Source organism: Cyprinodon variegatus, unplaced genomic scaffold, assembly GCF_000732505.1.
Source record: "Cyprinodon variegatus isolate N-32 unplaced genomic scaffold, C_variegatus-1.0 Scaffold268, whole genome shotgun sequence".
In the NCBI taxonomy this organism is placed as follows: Eukaryota; Metazoa; Chordata; class Actinopteri; order Cyprinodontiformes; family Cyprinodontidae; genus Cyprinodon; species Cyprinodon variegatus.
Window position 1 is genome coordinate 33,287 of NW_015150721.1, and position 9,595 is coordinate 42,881.

Genomic DNA, 9,595 nt, shown 5'->3' on the forward strand with positions numbered 1-9,595 from the left:
CTGACTTAAGCTTTCTCCTTGTGGGATTTTTTTTTTGTTTTTGCGGCCCTGTTTTTGGATGAGGAAGGATAGCCCCAGGTGAAACGTTAATGACAAGGGATGTGACTGCTCGACTTGGGCAGGTGGGGATGCAAACGGCACTGACTGCTCCCTGGCATCGTAGGAACAGATGGTAGTGGCCTGTCTGTCACCAAGGTGCAAAATCTGAGTCTTTGAATTTGTCATGGTTTAAAGCCCAAAATCCATTGATGTGAAATTATGCTCATTGGAAGGGCCAATATAACAATGCCTGGTATGTCATAGATGGACAATGTCAGGCCTGGGTGGTTCCTCATCCAACATTCAGAGAAGGAGTTGAAGGAATGTTTCAGTGGTCCAAAAACACTTCTGTCAACAGGCTGGAGCTAATGGAAGCAATGAGGAGGTAAGGAAAGCATGACAATTACATTTTTTTTGCAGAAGTTTAGGTGAGGAGAGTAGTTGTCCAATATCAAATGGAAATGTTCACTCACTGAGGCCTTTGTGTGTTGCTGGAAATGTTTCAGGTTTTAAAGGAAATTTTCCTAAAGCATCCACTCTGATGGATTTGCAGCTCCAATGCATCCAGGTGGGCCATCACAGATGAAATGATCTTTAAAGTGTACTGGGGAAAAAAGGAAGAGAGGTGGAAACATGTTACTCAATGCACTGGCTGCTCAATACACTGGCTCCCCGGTGTTCCTCTCTCTCCGGATGTTGCTTACTCTACTTGTCTGATGCACCACTTGGCAACACGCTGTACTTGTTGTACTGTGGAGACCCCGTCTCTTCCTTTTTCCACAAATTTGTTCATTACATTTATTTTTGTCTAATACACTAGTGAGGTTATCGAAAACTAAAGACATGTTGTGCCATTTGAAACTTGAGTTCTTAGAGAAGGTAGTTGGTTCCACAGCAGAGGAGCCTGATAACTGAAAGATCTGCCTCCCATTCTACTTTTAGAAATTCTAGGAACCACTAGTAAACCTGCAGATTGAGAGTGAAGTGCTCTGTTAGGAACATAAGGAACAATCACATCTCTGATATGATTAGATGATAAGATGGAGCTTGGCCATTTAAGGCTTTATAAGTGGAAGGAGGATTTTAAATGATGTTCTGGATTTAACAGGAAGCCAATGAACAGAAGTTAGGATAGGAGAGATATGATCTCTCTTTTTAATTTTTATCATAACTCTGGCTGCAGCATTTTGGATCAGCTGAAGGCTTTTAACTACAGTTTATGGACTTCCTGATAGTAAAGAATTACAATAGTCCAGCTTTGAAATAACACATGCATGGAATAGTTTCTTAGCATCACCCCTAGACAAGATATTTCTAATTTTTGCAATATTGTGCAGATGAAAGAACGAAATTCTAGATACCTCTTTGATATGGGATTTAAATGACTAGCCCTGATCAAAAACAACACCAAGATTTTGTACTTTATCATCTGAAATCAATTTAATCCCATCCAATGAATTGACGGACTAATCAGCTTCTTTTTCAAAGACTCTAGTCCAAGAGTATAACTTCTGTTTTGTCTGCATTCAGGAGCAGAAAGTTAAAAGTCTTCCAGGTTTTTATGTGTTCAAGACATGCCTGTAATCTATGTAATGGGTTAGTTTCATCTGGGTTTATAGACAGATATAGCTGACTGCAGTAACAGTGGAATTTAATTCCATGCTGTCTAATAATTTTATAGATTGGGAGTATATATATATATATATATATATACGTATATAGTAAAGAGAATTGGTCCTTGCACTGATCCCTGTGGTACTCCACAGGTAGCCCTGTAGCATGAGGAAGGTTTAACATTAAGGTGAACAAACTGAAATTGATCAGAGAGGTAAGTTTAAACAAGTTTAATGCTGTTTCTTTAATTCCTACAAAATATTCAAGTCTTTCTAAAAGAACATCATGATCAACTCAAAAGAAAATAAAAAACAATCCAGTGGACTTTGTTTCCAAGTTTGAAGACGTTTCGCTTCCCATCCAGGAAGCTTTTTCGATTCAAAATGTCAGGCATAGCGTTGAGTTCAAGGTTTTATACAGTAGCCCAACGTCTTTTTTTTTTGTTTTGAAAATATGCAAATTGGAACAGACGAAGGGGTACACCCATTTGGAATGGGGGTGGTTTGGCTTTTTTTCCTTCCTTCAAACCCCTCTCAAACCACCATTTTCTTTATCTGAAATGTGAACATTCTGGTCTTCAAAGAATGTCCTTTGTCCATAAGGTGTAGATATAGCGCAGAGTCTTGTCTGCAGGAGGACACTCTTCTGTGTTGCGCCCTGCGTCTGTGGAGAGCTTGTTTCCATGCGTCCACAGACGCCACAGGTGAAACAGTGGAACTTCTTGAAATCCAATGAGAAAACCTAGAGGCAGCAAACACAAGGGCTAAACAATTTGTGGCAAAGGAGAATACACAGGAGAAATTTCAACACCTAGTGACAGGTTACAACCAGAGAAGGCCAGAGAAACTACCGGTAAATGTTAATCATCCAGCAGTGAGTGAAGGCTCTGCTGCTCTTTTATTCCAAGCCCTCTGATGAGACTGATGAGCTCCACCTGTGTAGGCTACACAGGTTCTCCATCAAGATCCTTACTGGAAAAGATGCATCACTGGCACTTACACACACACACCCACAAGGGAACTCTGAAATATAAATTTGTATTGTCAAAACTCTGAGCTTTCTTTTCCACAACTGTAGCTGCTGAAATTGTTGGGTATGACTTTTAGTCAGGTGGCTTTAGATAGATTTTTATCTTTTAATAAATAAACTACCTTCATTAAACTACCATCTAATTATTTTTGTCTTTTATTGTTAAAATGTGTTTCTTAAGAAACAGTTAGGTGGAACAAATAAAAAAAGGAAACAAAATAAGCATTTAAGGGGCAAAAAGTATTTTAGGCTTTCACAGATGTTTAGTGCTCTTTCTTTCTCAACCTCTTTTTCTAAATTTTCATGTCTGTGTGAACTCTTTTTCTAAATGAGTCACTGGGGAGGAGTTATGGAACGATATACGCCAAGGGGATTCTTATCCAGTAAAGTTTGTGGGAACAAGGAATCAGTTTCTTATTCATCATGTAAACATCTCTGTATGTTGATCCCTGGGCTACAACAAATGGCAGCCACATAAAATCATCTTTGAGGTGGGATGAACAAGTGTAAATATTGGTGATGGGAGAATAGGAATAGGAGAATGTATGACTTCAAACTAGAAAAATCTGTTTTGATTGGTGGCATAAATCTGACCGTTCTTTTGGACTTCCAGGGTCAAGTATAATAGTTCTACTTCCTGGACTCGGTACAATTTGCATGTTTTTCATTATCAGCAGGAAAGGAAATAATTTAACAATCCTTCCAGCATAAAACATCAGAATCCCCCCCACCCTACTGATGTTGAAATAGTATAAAGATGACATGACACTGGCCCAGTAACGTTGGCCACTTGGATGAACAAAAACCCTTGTTTTTTCTTGCCTCCACTCACAATAATCAGTAGAGTTATGGAAATACAGTTAAATATATTTCACTGTTTCTATTTCACCAAACCTCCGACTATGAGATGTCCTCAACATAATGTTCGGTAAAATTGCAAGAAGTAACTTTAACTTACTTCTTATGATGGTTGTTACCATAGACCCCATCCCCAGTGGGATGGGTTAAAGGTAGAGGTAAATGTCTCCATTGTGAGATCAATAAAGTTCAATTAATAGATCAAACATTCCCGGTGTGCAGCCTCCCCTGTAGAAACACTGTGTCCCCTATAGGGGGATCATCCACCAATTTTTAAAAATACTGAATTACAGTTCATGTTTTTTCTGACCATTATGAACCAAACAATCTACCGCTGCTGCCTTACTTGACTGTTGAAAAGCTAAAATTATTATTATTTGACATCCTTTCAGTTTTTTTTTTAAGATGTAGATTCCTAATCTCATATTCAGTCCAAATTACATCACGTTGCATGTTAAATTTTAACTTCTAATAGCATGTTGAAAACCACAAGAAAACCTCCAGGTCTCTCTTATGATTAGTGTGCAGCTGTTTGAAAAAAAGGAATACGTAGTCTCATTCTTTTGTGCTCTGTTTGGCGTTACATTTGGCAGGCCAGCCTCTATTCATAACAGCCCTTTGAGCAATGGGCTCATAACTTAAGCTCAGGTCCATGTTGACTTGGCGTTTCTCCAAACAGCTTCATCTAGACGTAGGAGTGACTGACAAATGAACACAGCTCAGTGTTGTTATTACAATGAAATAGTAGTAAAATAGGACCATTATGCTCCTTTGGACATCCTCAGAGAGTTTTAGACCATAATAAATGCGTCTTTCTATTCCAAATCTTCCCACCTAAGGTGGATGCACCTTTTTAAGCAGATTACAGGTTACAGCTTCGGAGTTTAATCATATATTTGAATATTTGACTTATAAAGGTGAGCTGACAAGAATTGGTTTTTTATGGGGTTTTTTTCTTTTCTTTAAGTAAATAAAACATGCATACATTTTGGAGGCCTAGTGGTTAGGGCAAAGCAAGACCCTTAACCCCACACTGCTCTCTGGGTGCCCAACGGTGGGAGCCCACAGCTCCCCAAGGGGACAGGTTAAATGCAGAAGTACATTTCTCCTATGTGAGATCAATAAAGTTCAATTATTATTCTGAGGCATCTTGTTTCCACTTTCTAGACCATAATCTTTAGAAGCAGCCAAAAAAAATATCCCTGTTGGACAGTGTCTGTCACCACTATGGATGAGGCTGTTGCAGAGGTGGAAAGCCTCTTCTTTTAAAGTTTAGTGTTGACCTGAGGTTCACAAAGGAGTGCTCCTGTCAGTCTCAGTGTAATAAATTATCCATTGAGTAAAAATAATTTCAAAGGGCCTGTCAGTGCTTTGGAGGAGCTCACAGCCTAACTGCTTACTGAAGACTGTAAAGTCGGAGCAAAAGGTGCATTTGCTCTGTCACTTACTGTAAATCTCCAGTAATGTTGGGCGATTGGACGAATAAATCGACCATCGACAATAGGCTCACCCCTTCATCGATTGTTTCTGATTTTTTTTTTTTTGTTTGTTTCTTTTCTGGACCTACAGGTTAAGCCGCAAAAAAACCCCCCAAAACAAACAAAAGCTAAAGCTGTTATTAATAGAAGACACAAACCTCTTCCAGTTGCAGCTTTTTCCCCAGTGCCACCGTGCAGCAGCGATTTATCTACTTAAACTTGTGTCATGACTCTTGGCACTAGTGGTTTAATTCATCATTCAACACACCTGTCAGTTCCACCACATTCCCAATCAGCATCCATTAGACTCACTTATGAGTATATAATGAGCTCTGAGACCAGATACTAGTGCCAGATTATTACGAGCCATCAGTGAGTTTAGTGCAGCATTCTTTTTACCTGATTCTGACCTGATTCTCTCAGCCTGCCTGAACCCTATCAGACCTCTCATAGTGCATTTTTAGATCTCTGACCTGCTTTCTATGCCCTGACCTCACTCCTGGATTCTCCCCAGAATTGTCTTTGGTTCTTGAATTACCTGGTTCTGTCTCTGACTCTGCTTTGGGATTCTGTACTCTGGTTTGTTCTCTTTAATCATTCTACGTCTCATAGAACTGACCATGTGCTTTCCCCCTGGACCAATTAAAAACTGTCAAAGAACGATTCCTCCAATCCAACCTGGACGGATTCTGAAATTCCCTAAGGTTCACCAGTGATACCACCAGGAATGAGCACAAATACATCAAAATGTATTTCCAAATAAAATACCAAATACCCACTTTAATAATGTATCAAAATAAAATACAAAATACAGCAGCCAAACAATGTATCAAAATAAAACACTTTTGTAAAATAAAACTATTTTTGTATTTTCAAAATACATTAAAATACTTCATTCTAAGAGCTTTTTTCTTGTATCCCTTCACTTGTACACTATCTGGAAAAACATAAAAGTAACAAAGTAACAAAAGAAGAAAAGTAACTTTAGTTACTGAGAACTGTACCCAGTAAAATATTACTGAAATTGTATTGGAAATGCCTTACATTACTGCAAAAAGCAAGGCGTTACTGTAGCCTAATTAAATTACTTTTTTACTGCCTTATTCCAACATTGATATTGTGTAGGCTACATACAGTCAACAGTGGAACATTATTTAGGTACATTTCTATGAAAAATTAAATTAAAACGGCTAACTCTAGTATGAGCCAAAACTAGCCTACTACAAGCGGCGGAGAAGGTCACCTGTGGTGCTGCAGCAGCACACATATTGACAATGAGATACAAAAGTCCTATGTTGGCTATAGGCTAATTACACGAAACAAAAGGAAACTGTATTAAATAACAATAACTTTAAAAACGTGATTCTTTGAATGTTCACTGGGGAAATCAACAACAGTTCAAATAAATTCTATTCAGTTTATTTATATAGCGCCAATTCACAACACATGTCATCTCAAGGCACTTTACAGTTCACCAGATCATACAGTCAAAATGATTAAAAGTTTTCTTTTTAAGGAACACCAGTTGATTGAAAAAACTCATTGACTCAAATCCAATCCCTCACACTAAGCATGCTTGTAGCGACAGTGGAGAGGAAAAACTCCCTTTTAACAGGAAGAAACCTCCAGCAGAACCAGGCTCAGAGTGTGCGCCCATCTGCCGAGGCCGACTGGGGTTCAAGGAGACAGGATGTTATTTTGCTACAGAGATACAAAAAGCAACAGTGAAACTAACACAGAGAGATAGTTAGCAGCTAAAAAAAGTTAAATAGCCTAGCCTTACGAACACTGAACGTTACACTGAACAGGAACATGCAATAAAAAGGCTGATTCACAGTTGAGAATAAATTGGGTACTGAAATAAACTAGGTAAACGTGATTGCTCACCTTGCTTTGAAACAACTTCCCTACTGGTCCAGACAAAGCACCAAGTAGAGAGTACCTGACTCAATCTAATATGCACTACCGTCTTTGATTTTTCACTAGTTGTTTTTTTTTTCAACAACAAAAAAAAAGCCACCACAGGGGTCTTTCAATAAAAATAGCTTGTTGCTGAGTTGGCAACAGTGCCACACCAGGAAGAAAACAGTGTGATCTCAAGAGGCAGGATTTCCTGAAAAGTAGCCAATCACAGGCAATTTACTTTCTCTTGTGTCACCCTCATACATAGGTTAAAAAAGAATGCGGGTAAAAGCGAACCAGTCTCAATGACAGAGAAGGAGAATGGACTCATTATATACTCTGGGCCTCATTGTAGTACTAGATCTACACACATTTATAAAAAAAAAAATTAGTGCAGAGGGTTGTTTGCACATGTGCGTTTGAAATAAAACTGCTTGTGGGAGAATTTATTATGCATGTGACCCTTTGACAGAATTCTGGCTTCATACATCTGCCTGTGTATTGATGCTGCTCAGACAGTTACTCAGCCTGAGGTTTTAAATTACTCCACAAGGTACAAGAAATTATTAAAAAAGAAATATGTACTAAACTACAACTAACTAATTATTTACACCAGGTAAACAACCCTCATCATCCTATTTTTTTTTTTACCCTCAGTCAATGACCAGAAATATGCTTGATTCTTAATGAGAGCTTTCTCTGACATGGTTTTAACAACACCCACATTAAATCTAATCTAAAAATTTAGAACATCTAAGATAAATATTGGATTGAGTATGATATTTGTTCTTTAATTAAGCTGTTTATGGTTTCCTGAATTCAGTATGACTCTTCTTTAGAAAAACAAAGTTATTATTCATTTATTTATGTTGCCAGTAAATACTCATGACCAGTCTCACAGCTGGAGAGAGATGATGTGTTGTTAGTTTGATAAATCATACTCACAAAGAAAAACAACTCTGACTGACTCACCAAAACAAGATCTGCATCTGAAATTTATTTATCAGCTCTGGTTTGTGGTTTTTATCTGACTGTGCAAAAGATTTTGAGAGCTTTTACTTTGTGACTGATGCATCATCAAAAACCAAAGAGAAATAGGGATGGGAAACATCATGATGCATGGAGTACACCTGCTTAAAATATGACTGGATCATTGTCATTTAATCTTAACCACCATGTTACTCCTCTAATATGAACTCTGAACATAGGGACCATACATTCTTCCGCATCTGTTATGGTTCTACCCTTTTGGACATCTACTTGACTTTCTTTTTGAGTTTTAATTTTTGTTGATCTGTGGTTTCTTATCCATTCTGTGTAATATTTAAGCTGTGTTGCATTTTTTTGAGTCACTCTCTGTTGCCCCCTTGCGCCTGTCTCCTTTCCCCTAGCTTTCCTATAGTTACTTCTATCCACACCTGTTCCATATTATCTCATTAGCCCATTCTTTGTTCTGTTCCCCCTATATACACCACCTCTGCAGTTCCCCATTGCTGTTTTTTTTTTTTGCTGTTACTTGGCTCCCCATGTGTGTTTTTCACTGACGTGTCCTTGTTCTTTGATGTTGTTTCTGTAGCCTTTTTCATTGAATCATCAAAACTCATCTCTGCATTTGGGTCAAACTTACCTCCACCCGTACTTTGACAGCATCTTTCAATTCAATTTGAGGTCAATTCATGACAATGCAGAAAAACTTGTTCAAACTGACTTTTTTACACAACATTTCACTAATTACAAAGTAATCTAGAATTACGCCATGCTTATTCTTCTTAACCTCTCAAAACTAGCAGTGGCTGACAAAATGAAATGGGTGCAGACCACTGGACGCCTGGGATTGCAGCAGAGAAACAAACTAAAAGCCTACTGTTGGATATTGAAAATTTCATCTTTATTTTAGAGCTACATTTTCACCCCTGATGTTCCAGTGGTGGGACATAATGTTCCAGTGATTGACATGTAGGTCACAGATTGGGTCAGCCCTCATTGCCAAAAATGTGATTTTAGGCCTACACCAAGAATGCAACAAAAAAAGCAAATAAAGCCAAGCCAAATAAATTCTAAACTAAATGAGAATGCTGAAACAATATAAATTTTCTGCTTGTGTTTACCGTGTTAATACCTTTTATCTTGTAATTCTATCAGGGCATCAATTTAGTGGCCCCTGCAAGACGTAACATAAGTGCTGCCAGATGTTCTTTAGACATTTCTAAGGGATGCTAGAGCTGCCAAACAAAACAATACTCAAAATACATGGTTTTCTTTAAAAGAAAAAAAGCAAAGAACTGAAATCCAAATAAAAAAATACATCTATTTGGTTTTATTATAATGTCCTTTTATCATGTCAAACATGTTGGTGATCTATCAAAAATCTTTTTTTTATTTATTTATTTTTTTTGTTTAGTTAGTTATATTTAATATGTTACTGACACAAACCTTCTAGAATAAAATTTAAGATCAAAGATAAGGCTGGTTGTTTTATTTTAATTTCCTTTTCTTTTACTTGCAAGTTTGATCAGATTTCCTGTTATAAACAACAAAAAAAAAACTTGGTTGCAAAGGTTCTAGTAGGACTCTACAGTTGTGTAGCTGCTGCCTTGCAGCAAGAGGTTGACTTATTTCAACATTTACACATAAACAAAAGAAGTGACTGTAGACATTTAAGCACATCTAAGCCC